General features: G+C 41.3%; 1 long non-coding RNA gene across 1 annotated transcript; it reads left to right on the top strand.

The window, feature by feature from the left end:
- The first annotated feature begins 4211 nt into the window (after positions 1-4211).
- Positions 4212-22665, top strand: LOC121080561. The gene is made up of 4 exons (XR_005825412.1): positions 4212-4311; positions 13727-13736; positions 17115-17118; positions 22654-22665. It is a non-coding gene; the product is annotated as an uncharacterized LOC121080561 (long non-coding RNA).
- Positions 22666-23927: the final 1262 nt, after the last annotated feature.

The following is a 23927-nucleotide window of genomic DNA, read 5'->3' as shown; positions in this document are numbered from 1 at the left end:
AAGTATATATAAACTCATGCTTCTGTACAATAAATCGACATTTGTTTGCATCAGACAGCGTCCTGTCTCTTCATTCGCCACGTTGGCTGCCAACTGTAGTTACAAATTTCTTCACAACACCGCCACTCATTTTATAACCTTTGCCTCTTTTCAACCTGTCTCAAGTCTCTGCTCTTCTCATGACATGGATTCCTGGTGGTTTTAGTTTTACTATGCAGCCTTCAAGCTTTGTTTTGGGTCTTCTGAGTGTTGAGAGCAAGTGTTTATATGAATGGCAAAGGGGGATTATTTTTATGCTCTCAGGGGCTTTTGTTTCTTCATATTTAATCCAGAAAAACTGCTATTTCTTATGTCTCCTTTTGATTGCTTGCCTTGATTTGCAATATCCGACTTTGGTTCCTGGTCCTAAAGTAAAATTAGTTTGCTTACTGCTGTGTCCCTGGGGTGGGATGGGGTGTGTGTGTCAGTCCAGTTAACTAATAGCTTTCCAGAAAGATTCCAGTGCACGTGAAGTAATTCTGACTTAAGGGAGGAAGTTCTGAATTGACTGAGCAGGAATGGTGTAGCATGTCCTCTAGTTTAGTAGCCTGTCAGCTGGAGGTTTTAGCCCAACTGTCAGTGTCTCACGGCTAGGATAACTGATACTGAGAATTTAATAGGCTTGTTTTGTGCAATTTGGGTCCAAACTAAAGGATATCCTGTGATTTGTTTTGCCTCTTAGCTCTGGGGTTCTGAAATCCCTTTCCTTATAGTCTTAGTAATACCAGTAACTTGCATACTATGATTGCAATAATGCATACAAGAAAATTAGAAATGGATAGTGAAGGATACTGTAGAGGAATGAAGGCAGTGGGTTGATCAGCATTGATAATATGCAGCTGTGGCCTTGCTGCCAAGGCAGTGAGTTGATTGACATGGACAATGTGCAGCTGTAGCTTGTTCCTGCTAAATAGTCAAATAGCCCTAAGGATAGGAAGTGGTGGTTGAGTGGTGTGGTCTTGTCTCTGGAGGAAGGTGAAACAGCACAGACAGTAAAATCTGACCAGTGGTAAAAGCCTTTTTATAGCCTACTAGTTTGTTTGTGCTGTGACAGGATTCAACTCAAAAAACTGTTAAGGGTCCATTAGAAGCAAATATTATGTCCAAGTGGAAAAGCTTGTGGATTAACTCTGGGAGATGGTGAAGTAATGCTAGGTTTATGCTTATCTGTTTACATGTTGTGGTGGATTGACCTTGGCTGGATGCCAGGTGTCTACCAAAGCTGCTCTATCACTCACCTCAACTTGACAGGGGGGAAAAAAAATATAGTGAAAAGCTCATGGGTCAGTATAAGGACAGGCAAATCACTTGCTAATTACTGTCATAGGCAAAAAAGACTCAACTTGGGGAAATTAGTTTAACTTACTGCCATTGAAATCACAGTAGAATAATGGGAAATAAACCCAAAACTTAAAAACACCTTCCCCCCCACCCCTTCCTTCTTCCTGGGTTCAACTTCACTCCCAAATTCTCTACTTCCTTCCCCTGAGCAATGCAGGGGAATGGGGGTTGCACTCAGTTCATCACATGTCTCTGCTGCTTCTTTCTCTTCAGGGGGAGGACTCCTCACACTCTTCCCCTGCTCCAGCGTGGGGTTCCACCCACAGAAGACAGTCCTCCATGAACTTCTCCGATGTGGGTCCTTCCCATGGGCTCCAGTTCTTCATTAACTGCTTCAGCGTGGGTCCCCCATGGGGTCACGAGTCCTGCCAGAAAACCTAACTGACATATTTTATCTGGATTGTCTCTATACGATCCCACTGTTTCCAATTTAATAAGTCTGAGCTGCTAAACGGGACATGCGCAAACACTGACAAACCTTCAACTCCCACTGCCTGCCAGAGTGGTACCTGTATAACTGGGTGCTGAGCCTGAGTTCCTCCTGAAATGGGAGAGAAATTTCTCTTCCATTTGAGGAGATTATTCATCAGAATTGCTACCAGCCTCTTCTCCTCTGATCGGTGTTACCAACAATTGCATATCCTCCAGCTCCTCATTTCCCTTAATATACACCCCTTCCCAATATCACAAGCCAAACAGCACCTCTGAGTCTTCTTTAATCCACTTTCAACCAATCCATAGATACCATTCAGATCACTGTCTAACAATGCACATTTCTTCCTCATTTCATGATTATCATGCAAGGCAAAGAACAAATCAGCATATGGTACTTCATCCCATTTACCTGCTCTTCTACAGAAAAGCATTAACTGCAATATAGTGATACCAGTGATGCCAGAGGTTTAATGTATAACCTTAGGTTTAATGTATAACTTTAGTATATGTACAACATTATTAAAATTATCAGATTGTAATCGAGAAGTCCTTATAATAGTGTAATTGTTAAGATAGTGATCAAAGCGACCAGGTGTTGTATTGACATGCGGAATCGTACTCTCCAACTCAAGGAGAGTTATAAAGGAGGTATATTTATTGTGGTGCCGGATGCAAGGGGGATCGCGCCTCCTAACTTGCACACTTATGTATTTATACATATTTATACAGAGAAGTTGGTTAGTTCCGCCCAAAGTCTACACCTACTAACTAATTATTGGTTAGTTGCTTTCTCACCTCAATTTAAAAGTACAGTTTATTTTAAATTCACTACGCATGCTCCCTGAGCAGGGGATCCACCCTCTTCAGGGGGGCCATTTGAGTAGGAGGTCCCGATCTCCCACTACCAGTTATTTTACCCTCCTATCCTTGAGTCTTATCTCTTCAGCAGTTTGTTTTCTTTTAGCAGTTAGCATGTCCTTGTCAGAAGGCTCCTTATTTACATTCTTGTTGAGCTCATCTACATCTGTACTAACTGTCCCTTCTTGAAGTTCTGAGTGGGCTGAGCTCCCGACCTTCTTCTATCGAAGACAGTGAGGCTTTTTCTCACATGTTGATGTTTCTGTTTTCTATACAGCTCCTGTCTGCAGCAGAGTTTTAGTTTTTTCACTATATTTTCTCGCATCAATGTGGATGAGATGTATGATCCAATTTGAAAGGAACACCTGGGATGAAAGAGAACAACTAATTGAATCTCATGGAAACCTAGCAGGTTTTTCCAAGAAAACATCATAAGAGGACTAAGATGACCAGGTCATGAAGTATCTAGAAATGGATTTGGGTCGGTGGTCACAAAAGCAGCCCTTCAACTCAATTCAGAAGAGACTACGTATGTGCAAAAGAAGGAGGGACTAATGTAAACGAATCCTGGGAAGACAATCGAATATGTATGGCATTTGGGGGAATTTAATGCCTATGTATGATTATACAGAATATAAGGGACATGTATTCAAGGACAAGGTGAGCACGTTAGGAGGAGATATCCCCTGTGCTCCCAGCACTGTAATAAAGAATGCCTGCTTTCTAAACTTCAAAACAAGTCTTAGAAAGTTCCTTCGACTGATCTTTCAGTAACAATAGTATTATATTTCAAAGTCCCATTTTCTGGCCATTTCTCGCTGTTGTCCAGCTTATACTTTAGCCACAACTGATTACAGTATCTTGCTGCGGGCATTTCGGGCGAGCGGGAGTCAGATTCAAATACTCATGGAGTTCAAGATCTGATCCGTTTATTATACAAACCAAGTAACTTTTATAAGGCATTCGGTAAGCGTGTGATAATATGATTGGCTATCTTACAAGCGTATAATAATATGATTGGTTAACAATTGCTTATTGGCAAGAGTTCTGTTTCTGCTTGTTCTGGCACGTAGGCTCTTTTCTGCCGTTTCCCAGCTCCTCTTATCGCGTCCTGCTGGCCCTGGTTTTGTGAAGCATCTGCAATTTGTTCCTCCCTCTTCATTCCACTGTTCTGGTCGTGACCTCGTCTTATTTCTTCAGTATTTTTCCACTTGCTTCAAAGTTCAGTATAATCATTCAATACAGCAAGAGCCCCAACACCTCCCCCTTTCTTTTTAAATACAGCATTAATACTGCGTTCCACACAGCTCTGAAAACATTGTAAAAGGCAAGGCACTAAAAGTAACAAAAGAATAACAAACAACAATATCAACACAGCAAGAGCCCCAACACCTCCCCCTTTCTTTTTAAATACAGCATTAATACTGCGTTCCACACAGCTCTGAAAACATTGTAAAAGGCAAGGCACTAAAAGTAACAAAAGAATAACAAACAACAATATAGACAGACCTTGTTTCAGTAAATCCCTCAACCGCCCTCCAATGCCCAAAGAAGCAAACCACGCATCTATACCTGAAGAACCTTCTTTAACTTGATGTATACGATCTCTTAACTCCTCCAGCTGTCGGTGGATACTTCGTCCCATTTTCCCCCTCTCCTCAGAAACAACATTAATTGCAGGAGAGTGTTATAATCTAACGTTCCTCCCTCCTGAGGCCATTTTGCATCACTCCCCAATTTATACAAAGGCCACCACTGATTACAATATTTAATCCATTTCCTTCTATTTTCGGTACCACCATGTCCTACGATATCACTCCAATGTTTTAATATACAACCCAAGGGCGATTTTTCACAGGGCTTACTCCTTCCATTTCCCATTTTACAATTTTAATTACTTTTTCTCCGGTCGCCTTAGCCACCCAAGGTCGGAAACACGGATAGAGCTCCTTGCTCATATTGCACTCAAACGCATGTCTCAAGCACTCTTGCACTCACACTCAGTCAAAATAATTAAGCTATACACTGAAAATCAAAATGCGCATCTCAATCACACCATTCACACTCTCCGGGCAGCCCTCAGTCACACAAGCAGTATGTTATACGGTACCGTGCACTTATGTACAACTTTTAGGAACACTGACAGTTCACAAAGCATGCATTTCAATGAACAATTGCCAAAAAACAAACAACAAACAAAAACCACATTTTTCCTGGTCTTAAGCAGAGTGTTAAATTTTCCGCTATTTGCCACGAATTACCAGAATATTATTATTTTTCAACATACATTTCATAACTCCAAGTTTTGAACATGTAACAAGACAGCACATAGAACAAACAAGACACAGAGTGCTATTTCAGTTGTTACATTCTAGGAATTCCCCAATTCTTAAGACAACCTAAAGGAAGTTTTTAGCTTTCCCCTTTTTTTTTTTTTTTTTTTTTTTTTTTTCCTCCTGGGGACTGCGCTGCGCGCCGGACATCTCCGTGCGTCTCACCAGCCGCCCCGTTACTAAACATATCGTTTTATCCACGGATCCAGGGGTTCTCTTCTGCTCCCGGGTGAACAGCTGAGAAGAGGAGGCTCCTCCGAGGAAATCTCCCGGGGCGCGCCTAGGAGCGTCGGCTCCGCAGCTGGTCCCTCAGCCGAGCAGAAATCCTCCTGCCTGGCTCGCCAAAACTGACGTGCGGAATTTGACTCTATAACTCGAAAGTTATAAAGTAGGTATGTTTATTGCGTGCAGATGCACGGGGGATCGCTCCTCCACAAGCGTGCATACCCGAAGTGACGAACCATCTCACATTTATACAATGAAACAAATGAATATTCAATTAACGCCTATACATATTCGTTACCTAAACCCCGCTTCGTATGTTAATTAGCTTATCAGTCCGTTTCCTGGAATGTGGTGGTCTTGCAGGTTTGTAGGTGATTCATGTTCTTGTGACCATCCGATCTTCTCCAGCAAGGAGACTTAGCATTCCCTCCCTCTAGATAGCATTGGAATATCTCTCATCCTTTTCTCATTTTTTTTTTTTTTTTTTTTTTTTTTTAAATAGCCCCTTTTGTTAGAGGAAGAAGGGCAGGCGTCTCCCCAAAACTGTAGTTGTCTCCTCAAAGCTGTGTGCCTATGTGACCAGACACCGCACCCATGACTAGTCACCATACCCACATTCCTTGAGCAGACATATACAATCACAATCGATGTCCATTGTCCCCATTTCACACTATTTCTCCATATCAAAATTACTTTATGTAATGCCAGAAACATCAGTCTCAGGATGAAATATAACTTACAACTTGATTTCAACATTGCTCCTACCAGGTTTGTCCAAAGTCACACAATCATCTTAAAGTAGCCAGAGGCCATGGTGCATTTTAACACTGGTCAGGAAGTCAGATCTCAACTTTCACCTTTGCAAAGACAAACATGCTTCAAAAAATGCAGTCTGTTATTTAGGAGCTGGTGGAGCTGTGCCGTTCCCACCCCAGCAGTTTTACATCCAGTACTCGCAATTGCCGGTATTAATGTCTGTCTGCCGCTTGCCGTTTGTTCCTTATCAGGACACCAGGGTGGTAATTCATCATCTAATCCCCACGCTATTCGCTCAGCAGTAGTCATTACTGGATAAGCTTTAGATGTATAATCGGGGGGATTTTCACACGGAGGTTGCCCCTCTGGCTCTTCCTCCGACTGAGCAGTAGGATCGCCGGGAGGCCGCACTGCAGCTTTAACAGCTGCAGCGACTTGCACCTCGCCATGTAACTGCGCGGCCATACCCCGTACAGCCCGATACGTGCGAGCCAAAGTCTTTACCCCCTTAGTCCCGACTTGCACAGATTCCCACAAGTCCTCTCCCACTTTCTTCCATGTTTCATTATTGTATACATCTTGCGTAGAAGCAAGGTAACCACGGCGGCGACTCCAACATAGCAGATCAATTACTGCCTGCCGTGAGACTGGCGTTTCAGTTTTCTCTGCCAGTTTCATCAAACTGTCTACGATTGCTTTTTCCACCACTGATGCAGTGATCCCCATCCTGCTTAAATTTCCTGACTCACCGGTCAGCCGTGCACGTTCCGCCTTTCTTCGGGCACCCAGCTCTCTCTCCGCTGGCAGCAGGATCCTCGCTGGCTCCGCAGCTTGTAACACGATCCTTAACGAATCCTCCTGACTTTTTGACCGATCCTGTCGACCCTCACCGGATCACGTCGGGGTCACCAGATGCTGCGGGCATTTCGGGCGAGCGGGAGTCAGATTCAAATACTCATGGAGTTCAAGATCTGATCCGTTTATTATACAAACCAAGTAACTTTTATAAGGCATTCGGTAAGCGTGTGATAATATGATTGGCTATCTTACAAGCGTATAATAATATGATTGGTTAACAATTGCTTATTGGCAAGAGTTCTGTTTCTGCTTGTTCTGGCACGTAGGCTCTTTTCTGCCATTTCCCAGCTCCTCTTATCGCGTCCTGCTGGCCCTGGTTTTGTGAAGCATCTGCAATTTGTTCCTCCCTCTTCATTCCACTGTTCTGGTCGTGACCTCGTCTTATTTCTTCAGTATTTTTCCACTTGCTTCAAAGTTCAGTATAATCATTCAATACAGCAAGAGCCCCAACAGTATCTGTGTAATTTTCTCTTAGTTAAGAGATCCCCACCAAAATAGTTCCAATTTTTCAGGATGCATCCTAAAGGAGTGCAAAGGGGTATCTTGATGGAGGAATCAGTACCTGTATTATTTCCTAGGAATTTTTTTTTTTTACCACAACTTCATGTACTCAGGAAACGGAAGGTAGCCTGGGACAAATAAGTATAGACTAGTGCAAGACCATCTTAGTGGAACAAGATGACGTCAAATTAAAGACAACTAGCTCCACCAACTCAGCCCTATTTCTGACATCTACATCAGATGAACCTTTGATTCATGACTGTCTGGAAACCATAGAACAAGTATATGCCAGTCGTCCGTATTTGCGGGTTGAGCCCCTGGAGAATCCTGACTATGATTTTTTTACTGATGGAAGTAGTTTTGCCCAGGATAGAAAACATCAAGCTGGATACACAGTGGTGACAACAATGACTGTGATAGAAGCCAAAGCCCTGCCAGTAAATACTTCAGCGCAGGAGGCAGAATTTATAGCTCTACAACGAGCACTGGACTTAGTGGAAGGAAAAAAGAGTAAATATATGGACTGACTCTAAGTATGCCTTTAGCGTAGTGCATGCTCATGGAGCCATCTGGAAGGAGAGGGGCCTGCTGTCTGCGCAAGGCTCCACAATAAAACACAAAGAAGAGATACTGAAATTGCTAGAAGCTGTTATGAAGCCTGAAGAAGTTGCCATCTTACATTGCCAGGTGCACCAGAAGGGGGGTTTCTTGATTCATCAAGGAAACAAATTGGCAGATAAAACAGCAAAAGAGGTTGCACAACAAAGTATCTTAGCATTGATTCCAGAGAAACTGGTTTAATCCCAAATACTAGGCCAAGTTATAGCCAGGCTGATCTTAAATTGGCTTCTTATTTAAAGGCAAAAGAAAATGATTATGGTTGGCTTGTAACTGCACAACATCAAGTAATAATTCTGCTGCATTTAATGATACAAATAGTAAAAGAAAAACATCAGCAAACTCATTGGGGAATAGAATCAATGCTAGCTAGTCTAAGACCTCAAGTAATTAGTGCAAGAATGACTAAAATAGTAAAGTCAATTACTGAAAAATGTCCAATGTGTTTGAAAAATAATCCCCTGAATATAAGGCACCTGCCCTCAGGTATAATTGAAACAGGAAATTCCCCAAGAGATTATTGGCAAATTGATTTTTCAGAATTACCTCGACAGCAAGGGTACCTTCTGGTATTAGTTGATACTCTTTTGGGACAGCCCAAAGCTTTTCCCTGTCACACCAATAAAACAAAATAAATAATCAAAACTAAAATATCTAAAATTTTCTGTTCAGAGGGCGAGTATCCTGAGAAGTAATCCCACCAATAGTGAGCAGTGTCATCTTCAATTTGACTAGGCAGTCCAACAACTTTGCAATTAAACTTAATACCTCACCTTGTTCCACAGCTTGTCTTGCCTCATGATCACCCAATTTATTTCCTGCTTCCCTGACAGTGTTACCTTTCTGTTGTCCTTTGCAGTGCGTAATCGCCACTGCTGATGGAAGTTGTACAGCATCTAAAAGTCGCAAAATTATATCAGCATGTTTCATACCTTTCCCTTGAGTAGTTAAGAGTCCTCATTTTTTTCAAATTGCTCCATGGGCATGGACTATACCAAAGGCATACTTTGAATCTGTCCAAATATTCACTCGCAGTCCTTTGGCAAGCTCCAAAGCTCTTACCAGGGCAATTATTTCAGCTCGTTTTGCAGGTGTTCCCTTAGGAAGAGACTTTGCTTCCACCCGCTGGTCTGTGGTTGTCACAGCATATCCTTCCATTGGAACTCCATTCTTTACAAAACTATTCCCATCAGTATACCATGTGTGGTCAGCTTCCTCCAACAGCTCCTCCTTCAAGTCTGGTCTGCTTGCACACACAGTCTCAATAGTTTCTATGCAATCATGTACTCTATTCCTGTCTCCATGTCTCCAATTCCTGTTTATCACTCAAAAAGGAAGCAGGGTTTAGAAGGGTAGATGTGACAATTTCTATATCATCCTGTTCCATTAACACTGCTTGGTATTTCAAGAATCTTGATGGCAAGAGCCAGTGTCCCCCTTTCTGCTCCAAAACTAAGGTTACAGTGTGGAAGTGTGTACAATCATCTTCTGACCCAGAATAAATTTTCGAGCTTCCTGAATGATCAGAAAAACAGCAACCACTGCCCAAATACATCCTGGCCATCCTTTGCTTATTTCATTGTCCTGGTTTCAGCTGGGATGGAGTTCATTATCTCCTTAGGAGCTAGTATGGTGCTGTGTTTTGGCTTTGATGTGAGACTTTTCAGTTCCTCAGGCCTTGTTAGTGAAAAAGGCTGGAGGGGCACAAGGAATTGGGAGGGGGGACAGTCAGGTCAGTGGACCCGAACTAGCCAAAGAGGTATTCTATGGAATACCTCATGGTATGCCATGAGGCGTCATGCTTGGTATATAAACCTGGGGGTTGGCTGGGGCAGGCAGATCATTTCTGGGGGACTGTCTGGGCATCGGTGAGCAGGTGGTGAGCAGTTGCATTGTGCACCACGTGTTCCTTTCTTCCTTTCCTTTTGAATGTGGTTAGAAAAGAAGACAGGTTCAGCCCATCGACTGATCCCAGAAGTTATGATGAAGCCTTCCTTATCTTCTCCCCTCATCTATCCACTTTTTATACTTTATAGTACATTGCATATTCAGTCATCATACACAGGATACAAGTTTCTTGCTTCTAATACAAATTAGTATACATCCTCAGATAGCACTACTGAAGTTCTCTACTAACTATGCATGCTCCTCAAGCAGGGTTTTGCCCTCTTTTGGGGGGACTATTTGAGTTGAAGGTCGTGATTGCCCACTACCACAATTAACATTGTCCTATTTTCAGCCAATTTTCTGTTGATGTATGGGGGTTGCAACACCTTATCAGCCTGTTTCCTCTCATAGTCAGAACTTCCCTCACTTGAAGGCTTCTTTCTGCATAACTTAGATAATGGTGTTCTTTTCACTATCTGTTCTTTGTTTCTCATCCTTCCCAAGGCTGACTCCCTTGATTAGAAGTCCCTTCATTCATAACAACTTTAGAGAGTGGGTCATCTTGACCTAACTTTGTGAACACTGAATCCAAGTTGGGTAATCTGGGAGTTTAGACAACAATTCCCCCCCTCTGGTCTTATTTCAGTCCAGGACTAGTCCATTTCCATCACATTTAGGTGGAGCTTGAGTGACTCTAGTCATACATATTGTTGTTACTAGCTGGTATCATGTGCCCAGTGAGGTGTAGTAGTACCTTGGAGGCAGGTAACTTTGAGATGGAGGTGTACGTTAGTATTACAATGGGATTATTTCATTTGAGGGAAGTAATTTCACCACAGTGGTTGGCTCAGCCACAGACACCTCATGGATTCTTCATGAGACAACTGGTATGCAGTTTATCAGCTGTGTGGTACCATCAAGATCCTCTTCCTGCAGGGAGTACAACAGAGCCTGGCCACGGTGTCTCCACTCCTCTTCACCTTCCATTACTCCTATCAGCAGATACTGAGATGGCAGGATGTGTTGCTTAGGGAGCCATGGTAGATTCCATGCACGCCAACCATCCTGAAGGTGATAGCTTTATTTTACCCTAAAAAGCCTTCTGGATTACTACACTTCTATTAGGTCCTAGTTTTCTCTAATCCCCCTCCCCCCCCCCCCCCCCCCCCCCCCCCAAGGTGATTGTCCCACACCCACAAATCCTACACTAATGCCATATGCCATTTTGCCTTCAGGCTTTTTGATAGGCAGAATAGGAGTGTTATATTCTGAAGGGCACTCCATCAATAGTCCATAATTTATAAATTCTTCTGTAATACCTTTCACTCTTTGCCTGTCCTCCAATTTCAAGGGATATTGCTTTACCCTAACAGGTCATGCCCCTCCTTTAATTTTAATAACAACCCATTCTGCATTTTTAGCTTTTTCAGGTATTCCTGAGGCTCATACTCCTGGGTATACTTGGTCTTTTATATCTTATATAAATTCTTCTTCCCTAATTTGGGGTTCAATAAGAGTCAAACTTTCAATGTGGTTCTTTTCTGGTATTTTAAATTCAATTTCCCTATCTTTAAACTTTATTTCATTGTGGCAATGTATTTGGAAGAAAAGGGACACCTCGCCTACCAAAAGTCGCTCTTGCTTTAGCAGCTTGATATGATTAAAAGTTTTATCTGCTCAGCAAGGCCGCAAGGTTGTGTGAGAAAGACACCTGGAACAAAGAAAACAGGATCTTTGGCAGTTAAGTGGGCAGAAAAACAGGAGCTGAGCTGGGAACTGATGACCACAAGAATGTCAACAATTTTAATGATGGGACTAACCGCTTGTATGCTTTTAACCAATTAGTATCTGTATAGCAGCGTGTGAACAGTGTATGTAACCAATAGAATTAAGGTGTGACGTCTGCATGAATATGAAAATTGTATATAAGTTTGCAGAAACTTAAGTAAAGTAGCTTCAACTAGGATCATATTGATACGTCATTGAGTCCGTGATTTTGCTCCTGCATTTCATCATTCAATTGCTCTAATAAATCCCTTCTTAATAGTGGTCTTGGAGCCTCAGGCAGATAGAGAAACTTATGAATCCCCATACTCTTCCCAATTTTGAATTTTAATTATTTCAAAAAGAAAGCTTTCTCAACTTGTACAGTTGCTCCTGTGATATTAACATTTTGTTCACTTACGGGCAATAAGGTCTGATTTAGTACTGAAAATGTGGCACCCGTATCTACTAGAAATTCTACAGGTTTTCCTTCCTTCCCTAGCTGAATTTTTACCAAGGGCTCTGCTAGGGAAGATTCCCCCTGGTTCCCATCAATCAGCTTCCACATCAGTAACCATCACCAACTTGCCCAGTCTCAGGCAACCCTTCTTCCAGTGCCCCATTTGCTTACAATAAGCACACTGATCTATCAGGTGTGTTTGATTTCTCTTAGGTGGAGCATTTATACCACATCTCGCGGCCTCTCTCCCTCCATTTAGTGTTGTTTTCTGATGGGTTTCAAGAGAGTACCTGGCCTCCCATGGTATGTAAAGCAGCCACAGTAGCATTAGCAATCATTTTGCCCATTGCTCTCTTTCTGACTATCTCTGTTTTGGGATATTTGCCACGCAACCTCCAGCAATTTTTCTAAATCTTTTGCATCTACTCCTTGCACTTTCTGTAACTTTCTTCTGATATAATTTCTGTCTGCTCTCACAACCATCTGCTTTTCTAACTCACTAAACACCACATCCAACATTGCCTAAACCAACCTTTAAACATCTTTGCCCAATGCTACAAGCCAAGCAACATCTTTTTAACTTCCCATTCTTATTTTTCTCTTTTTCTATCGCCAGGACCACGAGGTCCTGGGGTGCTAAAGTAATTCCACATTCCTTTTGCCACTCTGGGTGATTTTACAGAGTAAAGAACATATCTGCATAAACCACTTCATCCCATTTACCTTATCTCAGAAATAACATAAGCTGTAACAGAATATTATAATTCAGAGTTCCATTTAAAAGCCATTTTTCTCCATCATCTAACTTATATAAAGGCCACCACTAATTGCAATATTTTATCAGAGTTTTACGGTTCACACTCCCTCCAGGTGGTCCCCCAATATCTTTCCAATGAGCCAGAACACAGCCCAAAGGACTCTTTTTCAAAACCTCACTCGTTGGTTTCCCATTCTGGAATTTATACAACACAAGGACAGGGACTAAGACTCAAACACTTACACACACAGCTGACAATTATTATAAACACAACAGCTAAAACCTGACCCACAGCCTCTGATCACACCACATGCATTCCAAAATGAACAGAGGTCTGCAATTATTTTCTGGATGTAGTGAATACTTTTCAGGTTCCCATGCTTATCAACCACTTCATCCTTCTCTGGCCATTTCCCTCACGGGATAACAGAACTGTGGATCTGGACTCCGCACTCACTTTGTACGTATTTGTACGCCTCACTCACACAATCATATATCACACAATCATAAAGATTTAGATACCGAGTCAAGTTACAATAAACAAATTCCAAATCCAAATGTTCCTTTAAACATTCATTTGCCCCCTTAAAAACCTCTATACAACCAAAACCTCAGGGGGGTGAACAAAGGTGCACAGATTACAAAGTTACTAAATGCATGATTTCAAATCCAAATGTTCCATGTCTTGCCAAAGTCATCAATATTCAAATCACAAAATTCCACAGATCAACCGAATACCAAGGACATGTCCAAAGCCAAAAATACTAAAATTCCAATTGCATACCAAAGTATACCCAAACAAATACTGAAGTATACCCAAATGTATACCAGTAAGGTGCTAGTGTGATAAACGCAGTCATGATTCATGCCAAAAATAGAATGTACTGTGATAAGTGTAATTGTTGTACCCTGTGTAAATCTGGGACTTGTATCACAGTTGTGGTGAGTGGGCACGTGTGGTTCTCCTTTAAGACAATGTGATGGCTTCCCCTTCCCCTGAGGCAATCGCTGCCTGGAAAAGCCCACGAAGGAGATAAGGAAAGCTAACCAGCCAGAGAAGGCCCCCCAAAGGAGACAAAGACCTTGAGATTTGAAAAAGCGTGCCAAAGGAGAACCAATAGGAGGAGAAGGTGTACCCTAACGACCCAATGGGGAAAGAGCAGGACGAACATCCGGCGAGAAGAGATTGGTCAAGATCCGGGGATAAAAGACGCTGCTTTTAGGACTCAGGTGTGCGTGTGGTGGAACTAATTGAGTTCTCCGCGCACCCAGCGCTGGTTTTGCTTATTGTTTCTCAACCTAAATTGATTGAACCCAAAATAAAATTGTTTTAATTGTTATCGTTTATAACAATTTGGCAACTCGGTATATGCTATCCAATGGAAGATCTTGTCTTGCGGATCACAGACAGCTCCCAAATGACCGGTCCCCCAAAACAAAAAAAAAAACCAACCAAAAAAAGAAGAAAAAGAATACCTTCATCAGATGGTCCTTTTCTATTCCTGCAGTGATCTGATTTAGGCAAGAAGTCTCTCTGGAGAAATCTCTGAGGGTACCCAAGAGAGTCCTGTTCTCACCGGGTCCTGCAGCCAAGCAGAGAGGGTCCCATCTGGGTCGCCAAAACACAAAGATCGTCATCATCCAAACCCCCTTGCTTTCTAAACATGCCGAAGTGGGAGGCTAGGTGCAGCTGGGTAAGGAGTCCGATATAATTAAACTCAATAACAGCAGACTGTTATTAAGCAAGGTATTCTTTATTGCAGTGCTGGGGTAGCACTGGGGATAACTCTACCATAAGTGCCCCCCCCCCCCCCCATGTGGCAAACTTTTAGACTATATATCATGAAATTATACATATTCATAAGATTTCTGAGAACTCATTCACATTTACATGAGATTTCCTGGAACTCATTAGCATATGCAAATGTCTGGTCCGCATGCGCAGTCATCTTCTCTGGTGGTCTTTGGGTGGTCGCCGGGGTCTTCAGATGAAGGCTTGTAGTCTTCTTCACTGCGCCCACTGATTGACCTTTACTTCTGGGCAAATTCAGTATGGGATCAATAGATCATATCCTTTGAGGCTATTGTTGCCATTCTCTTGTCCTGTGTATCTGTTCTCAAGATTGAGTTGTCTACCATGAGATTATCTGGGTGCCCCCTTACTTTACACCCAACCCTTATCTTACAACCATCTGGAGCCTCTTTTGTTCAACTAAATATCTAAGGTGCTTACAACATCTTCCTTGGGTTCCGAGCCTTAACCATTTCACTATCGCTAAGAGACCAACCTCATTTCACAGCTTCATTAGGTGGTTCATCCCAGGGTTAGGAGTTAGAAAATTAGAGAAAACAATAGTTAACATTTCAGCTGTGATTGAAAAAATAGAAGGTCACACTATGGATGTTATAAAGGCTCTGCAAATAGAAGTGTCAGGTCTTTCTGAATTTTTAAGTCCTTCAAAATAGAATGGTACTGGATATGTTTTTAGCATCACAAGGGGGAAACTGTGCAGTGCTAAACACCAGCTGTTGCGTGTATATTGACCAGTTAGGAAGAATACAGACAGACCTGAATAAAATTCAAAAACAAACTAAATTACTGCATCAGGTGACAGAAGACAACACCTCCCTTGAGTTCAAAGAAATCTTTGATAGATTGACCTCCTGGTTACCAAATTTGAACTGGTTGAAACAATTGCTTGTACTTGTAATAGCTATAGTAGCTGTATGTATCCTTGCTTGTGTGACATGCAGAATCGAACTCTACAACTCGAGGAGAGTTATAAAGCAGGCGCTGGGTGCAAGGAGGATCTCTCCTCCTAACTTGCACACCTTTTCAACGAGCCGACAGATATTTTATTATACAAAGTCATGCATATACAGAAGGTTTCCAAAAATTCATTATCATAATCTCCTCCCTCTGGTGCCTCTTTAAAATGTACTTTTCACCTTCTTGGGCAGTTACCTAAAGTTCGTGCTTATCTTTGCATACATTAGCAGTCTATTGTTGTATAGTTTCTGTTATCTACTAGAGTTCTTTACATGTCATCCATTATCTAACCTTTTGTTCAAGTGTAAAACATCTGCTAACTAATGATTAGTCCTTCCTTATTTCCCACTCTAAACACATCAAGCTAATACATGCCCACTGGGCTGATTTTAATCTATATCATGTGTTATATCTCAGTGTTGTAATTGTTTTACCTGATTATGTTCTAAGGACAGAAGAATATATTGGAGGTAAATATTGAGGCTTTGGGTTTGAAGGGCCCAAAGTCTCAAGAAAAAAAGGTGGAAAGATGATACAATGCTGTAGTTGCTTCATGAACCTTTGTTCTAGTGTATAAAAAACCTAGATTTTAGTTGCAGGTCGACTGTGTCCTTATGTTGCAGATTATCTTAAAGTTTTACTGAATCTTTCTATATTTTGTGTTTGTGAAATAGATAGCTATAGGAGCATCTTGATTTTAAGGAGTTAACCTCCATGTTAGAATTATGTTAGCACTGATTAACCAATGACGTTTCAATTGCTGTGCTGCTTCTTATCCGAGACTGTTACTTGAAGTCCCTATGCTATAGACCATAATAACCTCAGTCCTTATTCTCTAGAGTGACGTGCGGAATCGAACCTTACAACTCGAGGAGAGTTATAAAGCAGGTATGTTTATTGTGGTACTGGGTGCAAGGGGGATCGTTCCTCCTAACTTGCACACCGTTTCAACAAGTCGATGGGTATTTATTATACAAAGTCATGCATATACATAAGGTTTCCAAACATCCAGAATCTTCTCCCTCTGGCACCTCTTCAAGATGTACCTTACATCTCCTTGGGCAGTTACCTGAAGTTCTTGTTTATCTTTGCACACATTAGCAGTCTTTGTTAATTAGTTTCTGTAATCTTAAAACATCTAGTTAACGATTAGTCCTTCCTTATTGTCCACTCTAAACAATCAAGCTAATACATGCCCACTGGGCTGCTTTTGATCTATATCAGCATGATCTCCGGGGGGGGGGGGGGGGGGGGGGGGGGGGGGGATCCACCTTCTTTGGGGTGGGGGCCATTTGAGTGGGAGGTCGCTGATCTATTACTACCACAATTATTTTACCTTGGCTTATTTTCTTTGAGCAGTTAGCACGTCCTCATCAGAAGGCTCCTTATTTACATTCTTGTTGAGCTCATTTACATCGGTACTAATTGTCCCTTCTCAAAGTGCTAAGTTCCCACCCTTCACTCTTTCTCGGGTGTTAATGTTTCTGTTATCTATGTAGCTTCTGTCTGCAGCAGAGTTCTAGGTTTTTCACTATATCAAGTCCATAACCAGAGCACCTAGGTTCTATTGTGTATAGGATGAGTTATTGGACAACTTGGCAAGGCCGATATTCAGCCGTCCAACTAGGCAACAAAACTTAATTTTAAGGTGTCCTGAAGTGAACTACTGAGGGAAGGGGTTAAAGAAATTTTAGTAGATCTAATTGCTTAACGATTATCTAGATTGTTGTTGATAAATAATGCTTTGTTTTACTAACTATTGTGTAAATTAACTGAAGCAAGGAATTTACAGTTCCTCCTGAAGGAGTGATGAGAACTAGCTAAAAACAACTCTATAGTTTGGAAAAAGACCAAGGAACAACTGAGTCTTCACAAAGAGAGAAGGTAAAAAAGTTCAGAGCGAGGGAGACTACCAAGCCTTCATCCCCATGACCACCACCAAGAGGCACTATGCAAGCACAGTTGGGAGGGACTTATGGAAATGACTTCTTGGAACTAATTTTAATATGAAGCGGGGCTAGGTTATGAATATGTATAGGCGTATTTGGAAATCTTATGTATATGCAATTTTGATTGTATAAATTGAGGCAAGTTGTTGCCCCAGGCACCCACGGCTTTGGTGGGACTACCCTCCACCACCCCCTCCACCACCCCCACCACCCCCACCCCCACCCCCGTGCTGCCCAGCGCTGAATAAACATACCCACTTTAAAATCTGATTAAGATTGTGGAGTCTGATTCCGCACATCACTACCTTCATTATAATACTAAAAATCACGCTCACAGGTCAAGAAGACCCTTGCCCAGGTGAAGACCCTTCCCCTGCGCAAGCGTAGTAACAGAAGAAGGTGACACAGCAACTATTACAATTATATGCAAATTTATAACCAATCATTGTAACTGGGAGTGTACGACCTTGTAATTTTGTGTATAAATGTAACAGTAAAATCTACACAGGTGTGCTTGATTTGTGGAGATGCCACTGAGCACCCAGCGCTGCAATAAAGGAGTGCCTGCTTCTTAATACTCCATTGGTGTTAAGAGGTTTGATTCCCGATTTCAGTGACACTTGTGGCCAGCTATTGTTTAGGCTTTGTAGTTGTTGTATGTACAATTGTTTATCTTAGTCAAGGAATGTGTTAAGTGATAAGAGAGGGTCTGCAGCAGAAAAAGCAGGCCGAGATGGTTCTGTGGTTTGTGAAGGAGTGCTAATTAGAGGATATGTGCAAATACTTGTGGGAGACTCATGGGGCAAACAATGGGATGAAAAGGAGTGAAGAGGAGACAACGACCATCAAACCATCTGGATGACCACCTGGAGGCCTAACTGCCCAGGTTTAAAAGGACATTATAATATTAATGAAGGTCCCTCCAGGGAAGACTCCTACATAGGCAAATAATTCCAAGAAATGTAATGAATATGTATAGCTGTGTAACATAAAATGGGACCCACAAAATAGTTTGGCATGCACATTAGGTGGAAAAATATAATAAAATAATAAAGAGACAAAAGCAAACAAGTAACCCCTTAATTACATGACCTTCTACATTTCATTCTTTTGTTAGATGATTTATTCCGGGTTTAGGAGTAAGCGAATTAGGGAAGGCAATAATAAATATTTCAGGAGCTATGGAAGAATTTGGAAATGCTACTAGTGATGCTATTCAAACCCTACAAGGAGAAATGCGTCAACTTTCTAAAGTAGTATGATATTAGCATCGCATGGAGGAGTCTGCACAATAATTACTTCTAGTTGCTGTACTTACATAAATGAAGATGGGAAAATAGAAAGAGATTTGAGAATAATGAAGATTCAACTTGAAATACTCCACAAGGTCATGACAGATGATACTTCATGGGGTTTTTCTGAGCTATGGAGTAAGGCAACATCATGGATGGAGTCGTTACATCCATTGGGATGGGTAAAGTGGATCAAGTATCTCCTAAGAGGTATAATCATTTTTGTAATAATCTGTTTAATTTTTTGTATAAGTATGAAATGTTCTCAACTATGCTTAAAGTGAAGAAAAGCCCTTAGAAAAGGGCACAAGAAAAAGAAAAGGGGGGAGTTGAGCCAAGGCATCCTAGCCTGATAAACAAGCACATACTTAATCAAAACTGCACATATAATGCTTCTAAGTTGCTAAGAGTTATATGTCATGATGAGTCCGCATAAAAGTCGCTTGGTGTTACTTAGATATGTTTACTGTTTTAGCATGTTTGCTGATTACTTCTAATCAATGCTTTGCAGTGGAGGTGTGGCCTGGAGATTGAATATAATCAATGTATCCAAAATTACGTGTGTTTTTAGATAAAGAAATGTAACATGTATAAATAGGTCTGAAAATGTTAAAAAGGCGCGCATGATTTTGGTGGGACTACCCCCCGTGCCGCCCAGCGCTGAATAAATATACCTACTTTACAATCTAACCATTGTGAAGTCTGTTTTCTGCATGTCATGATCCCCCGTGCATCTGGTGCCGCAATAAAGAATGCCTGATTCTTAATACTACATTGGTGTTAAGGAGTTTTATTCCCGAATTTCGGTGACTCTTTCTTTTGGTTTATGATGATATTTATTAACATTAAAATATTATCGTAGTCAATACAACTTCACACAAAACTAACGTAGCCTGTCATTGTTTGCTTATCAATGTGCCAATAGGTCAATGTAGTTGTGCTGTAAGCGTGGCAGGATGCAAGTGCTTCACATACCAATTTTAGTTTAGTCCTTTTCTCATTGTTATTACTTCTAGATTCATGCTTTTGCTACCATTGTTGCCTTTAAAATGCAAGTCCATTCCTGGTGTGCAATAAGCCAGTCTTTCATGCTGAGACAAGATGTTGTTTTATTACAGAGTTGCGCAAGTCTGTATGCTAGCAAACAAAATTAGCATATCACAGTACAAAGTTACAAACGTTATATACAAAATCTTATCGCACTTTCCTTACCCAGAGGGCAGGTCCACATAGATGATTGGCTATATATTTGCATATCCATTACCTAACTTATGTTACTACTATGCATGCTCTCTGAGGAAGGGTCTTCTAGTGGGCCTGGGTCTTTCCCTTAGGGGGTGTGACTTTTAGTATTATAATGAGGATAGTTCACTTCTAGGGCAAGGCTAAAGACCATAAGAGCTGACTAATCAGAGTTTAACAGGACCAAGATAGTCTAAATACACATGGCTTACAGCACAAAGACAGGATGTTCTTTGTTTTGTCTCTCCCAAAGCTGACTCCTTTGATTAGAAGTCCCTTCATTTGTCATTCTTGAAAACTCTAGAGGGTCATCTTGACCTAAACTCTGTGCACATATAGTTAAATACTATATCAGAGTTTAGCACTAAATCAGAGTTCAAGAATTCAGGAGTTTAGACAACAATATGACAATACAAGCTTTTTGTAAAAAGTGTAAAAAAACTATTCAGAAATATGAAGCAGATTCTAGTCCCCATCCTAGCTTCCACATGAAGCTATTATTGGTACAGATGGTAGTGGGGTGGTGGGTGATCAACTTTTGTAGTTCCAAAACCAAACACCTCAATAAAGTGTTTGAAATCAAGTCTTGGGCTTTCTAAATTTCAAAGATCCCTGTTCATTAACATGGGCCAGGAAGATAAACATCATGTTTGAAATGGGGATAATCTGCAAAAGTCAGCATTAGAGGTTCCAAGTCCTAAGCAGTTTCTGAAAAAGTACTTATGGGAGGAGGGAGAAGAGGTTTTTAGAAGGGATCCGTGAGGTCTGTACAGATCTCACTATGAGCTGAGGAAAACTGGTTCTCAGTATGACCCTTTTTCACTTTAGTAACAGGAAAACAGGAATACCAGAAATTAAAAGTGCACTCTTTTAACTAGTTATTGGAAATTGGCTGTATCATAAAGTTATTAACTTGCAAAACAAAAATAAAAATATAAAAATATATAGTTCTTACTACATACCTAGCCTTTGGAAAATAAAACTATGGTTGTTTACACAGAATCAAAGCACAGTAAATCATATGTGTGTAAATATAGTAATTATCACCACTGTGCAAATATCAAGCTTGTCAAGCCACATAATTGTGGAAGATGAACAGATGATCTTTTAATACTTAATGCTTAACTCCAAAAAAACCCCCCAAAACAAACCAACCTATTCTATACACGATAGTCTCCACATATGGAATATTAATTTGAAAAAAACATAACTATTCTTTTCAAGGCTTTTACTACCTTTTCATATTAGAATAGTAATGGAAGTTCAGGTCTTTGTAATCGCTATCTGGTTTGCTTTCTTATAGGTCAATACCTGGTACACAAAGAATGCCAAGGTTTTAGGAGCATCACATTCAATTCAACAATTCTTTATGCATTTTTAATCAAGTCCTTTAGCTGTGAAATAAATCAAAATGACTAAAAGAAAGAGATATTTCTGCTGGATCTTAATGAGTTACCTTCTCCCACCTGCAGTGTTTCCTCCAAACCAAGCATCAAGGTTATTTTTACATCTGAATTCCCAAATAACAGGTCAGTGAGGGGAGTGTTTGCTAGGACTGGGGATTTCATTTATGTTTTTCTGTAATTATGGGTTTCTTTTAAGAATTATTCTGCTACTTGAGTTTAGTGGCTGTTTGAGCTTTTTGGTAAATTGCCCTTACTATATTTTCTTCTGTTTAAAAAGAAGAAGATACTAAGAAAAGATACTGGCTTTAGAAAAGTGGGGAAGGAGCCTTGATTTTCCAAGGTAAATTTCTTCTGCTACCTTCTGAGTGAATCATCTATTCACCCAAGGGTTATAGTTCACTTTTTGAGCTATTAAAATAGATTTTTTCATAATGGGTTTGTTCCATTATCAGACTCTTTCCTTCTGTACGTTATCCCATAGGTGGGCTCATTACCCGGTGTACAGTGCCAATTCACACACCAAGTCGAGGTATTTCTATTCTTTTATTCTAGTTTGTGCAAAGTAGGGAACTAGGTGGTAACCCACAAATGCCTAGCTGGCCAATTGTCAAAAATTTACACTGTTTATGCAGTTTAGCATACAAAGACATCAGCCTTCATTGGTTACAAGTTACCTAACTCCTTCACTACTTAATACTCAGTTTCCTATTTGTCAAGTAATTCTCTTACTTATCATGTTAATTAGTTCGCATGCTCAGTCTCAACTACTTTTTGGGTCTGGGAGGCTTCCTGAGTTGGTGGTCATGATCTCCCCCTGCCAGAATTACCTTTCCCCCAGTTTTAGCTGAGCTCATTCCTCATGGTGGACTTCCAGTCAGCTTCTCTACCTTGTGGGGGTGCTTCCTTTTGGAGTTGTTCTTTTGAACAAAGGATTTATCTGCACTTAATGAAACACTTAGCAGGATATACTTATATATTGAATTAACTATTAACAACTAATTTGTCTCAATTGTCCTAAATTCAAATTTCTAACAGTAAATTTGATTTTATCAATCATTCCCTTAATCATATGATGTCATGTAGCTGTCTTAAAAGGACTTAAATGTTCCTAGTTAGAACCCAATTGCCTCCTTTCATATTGCACATGTCTCTGGTTGAGAAGAATATTAAAGTATTACCTTTTTCTTCAAAGAAATATTTTATTATGCAGATTTGAATGGGAATTACGAAAAATACAAGCTCATGTGTGGGAGAGGATGGAAACTGATCATTACAAATGGGAAGTAAGAAAAACAGATGGGTCTTATGAAGGAAAGTAAGAAAGAAAAACATGTTTATCTGGCCAAAAGGTGTTTGCATGTTTATAACCATATATAGCTATGTAATTGCATGAATGGCTTCTGCCCTGAGCCTGGTGGAACATACAGCTGGAATTTGTGAACTTCTCTGCACAATAAAGCATCTCTGGTTGTGCCACAACCTGAGCCCATGCCTTCATATGCCATAAATGGCACCCGAACAGGGGCTTGAGTAGGAGGCTCATGGAGCCCGAACCGGTGGCATAGCCCAACTGAGCCAGGATCCGCGGAAACTTTATATTTGTGCACCCATCACCTACAAAGAAGGTGAGCAGTTGGGAACCATGGAAGGGAAGTTATCCCAAGATCAGCAGCGCAGCCTGGATGTATTGCGATGGCTGCTTGCAGCTCAGCAATGAGCTGTGACAGGTCCGCAGCTAGTGACTCTGGTAGAATGGATCCGTGACAAGGTGCCGGACTTTCCGCCTGACGGCACTTTGCAAATTCCTGCCTGGCAAGCGGTCAGCAGATGATTGTATGATGCTGCTGTGGAGGGGGACTCTGCTGTGGGAAAACATTTATCAACTTGGTGGCAGATCCTGACTACTGTTCGCCAAGCGTGGACTAATTCTACTAACAGTGCTAAACCAGGGGAAGCTGTAAATTTCACTGACAGCACGACTCTTTTCAACACACCGTCAATGATGGCGACTCCATCCACACCTCCTCTGCCCCCAAAGATCCCGTTGCCGGTTGCAGTGACCCTCACAGCACAGGACCAAGTGTGGAAACAGGACAACTTGGACAACGATTCTATTGACACTGAGAACCCTTTTTGATCCAGGTCCTATAGATCCGGAAAAGGAACCAGAGCTTTTTCCTGCCCCCCCGATGTGTTGACTGTGTTTTCGGGGAGGGTGAAAGGGGGTCCAGGGGATCAGTGGCGGGAATGCAAGTGGGAAGCACTTAAGTGAGGGGATTTGGGAGTCGTGATGGCATGTCCAGTATTTTAATGGCCAAATCAGCCTCCAGAGTGGCAGCCTGTGCAATATGAGGCTATTAAAGAGTTAAGAAAAGAAGTGAGGGAAGAGGGGATTCATAGTATGCTCGATATGTCCTTGAAGCAATGGCAGAGTCT

Source organism: Falco naumanni, chromosome W (assembly GCF_017639655.2).
Source record: "Falco naumanni isolate bFalNau1 chromosome W, bFalNau1.pat, whole genome shotgun sequence".
NCBI classification, from domain to species: Eukaryota; Metazoa; Chordata; class Aves; order Falconiformes; family Falconidae; genus Falco; species Falco naumanni.
The sequence above is the reverse complement of the archived record's forward strand: the minus strand, read 5'-3'. Positions and strand labels throughout refer to the sequence as shown.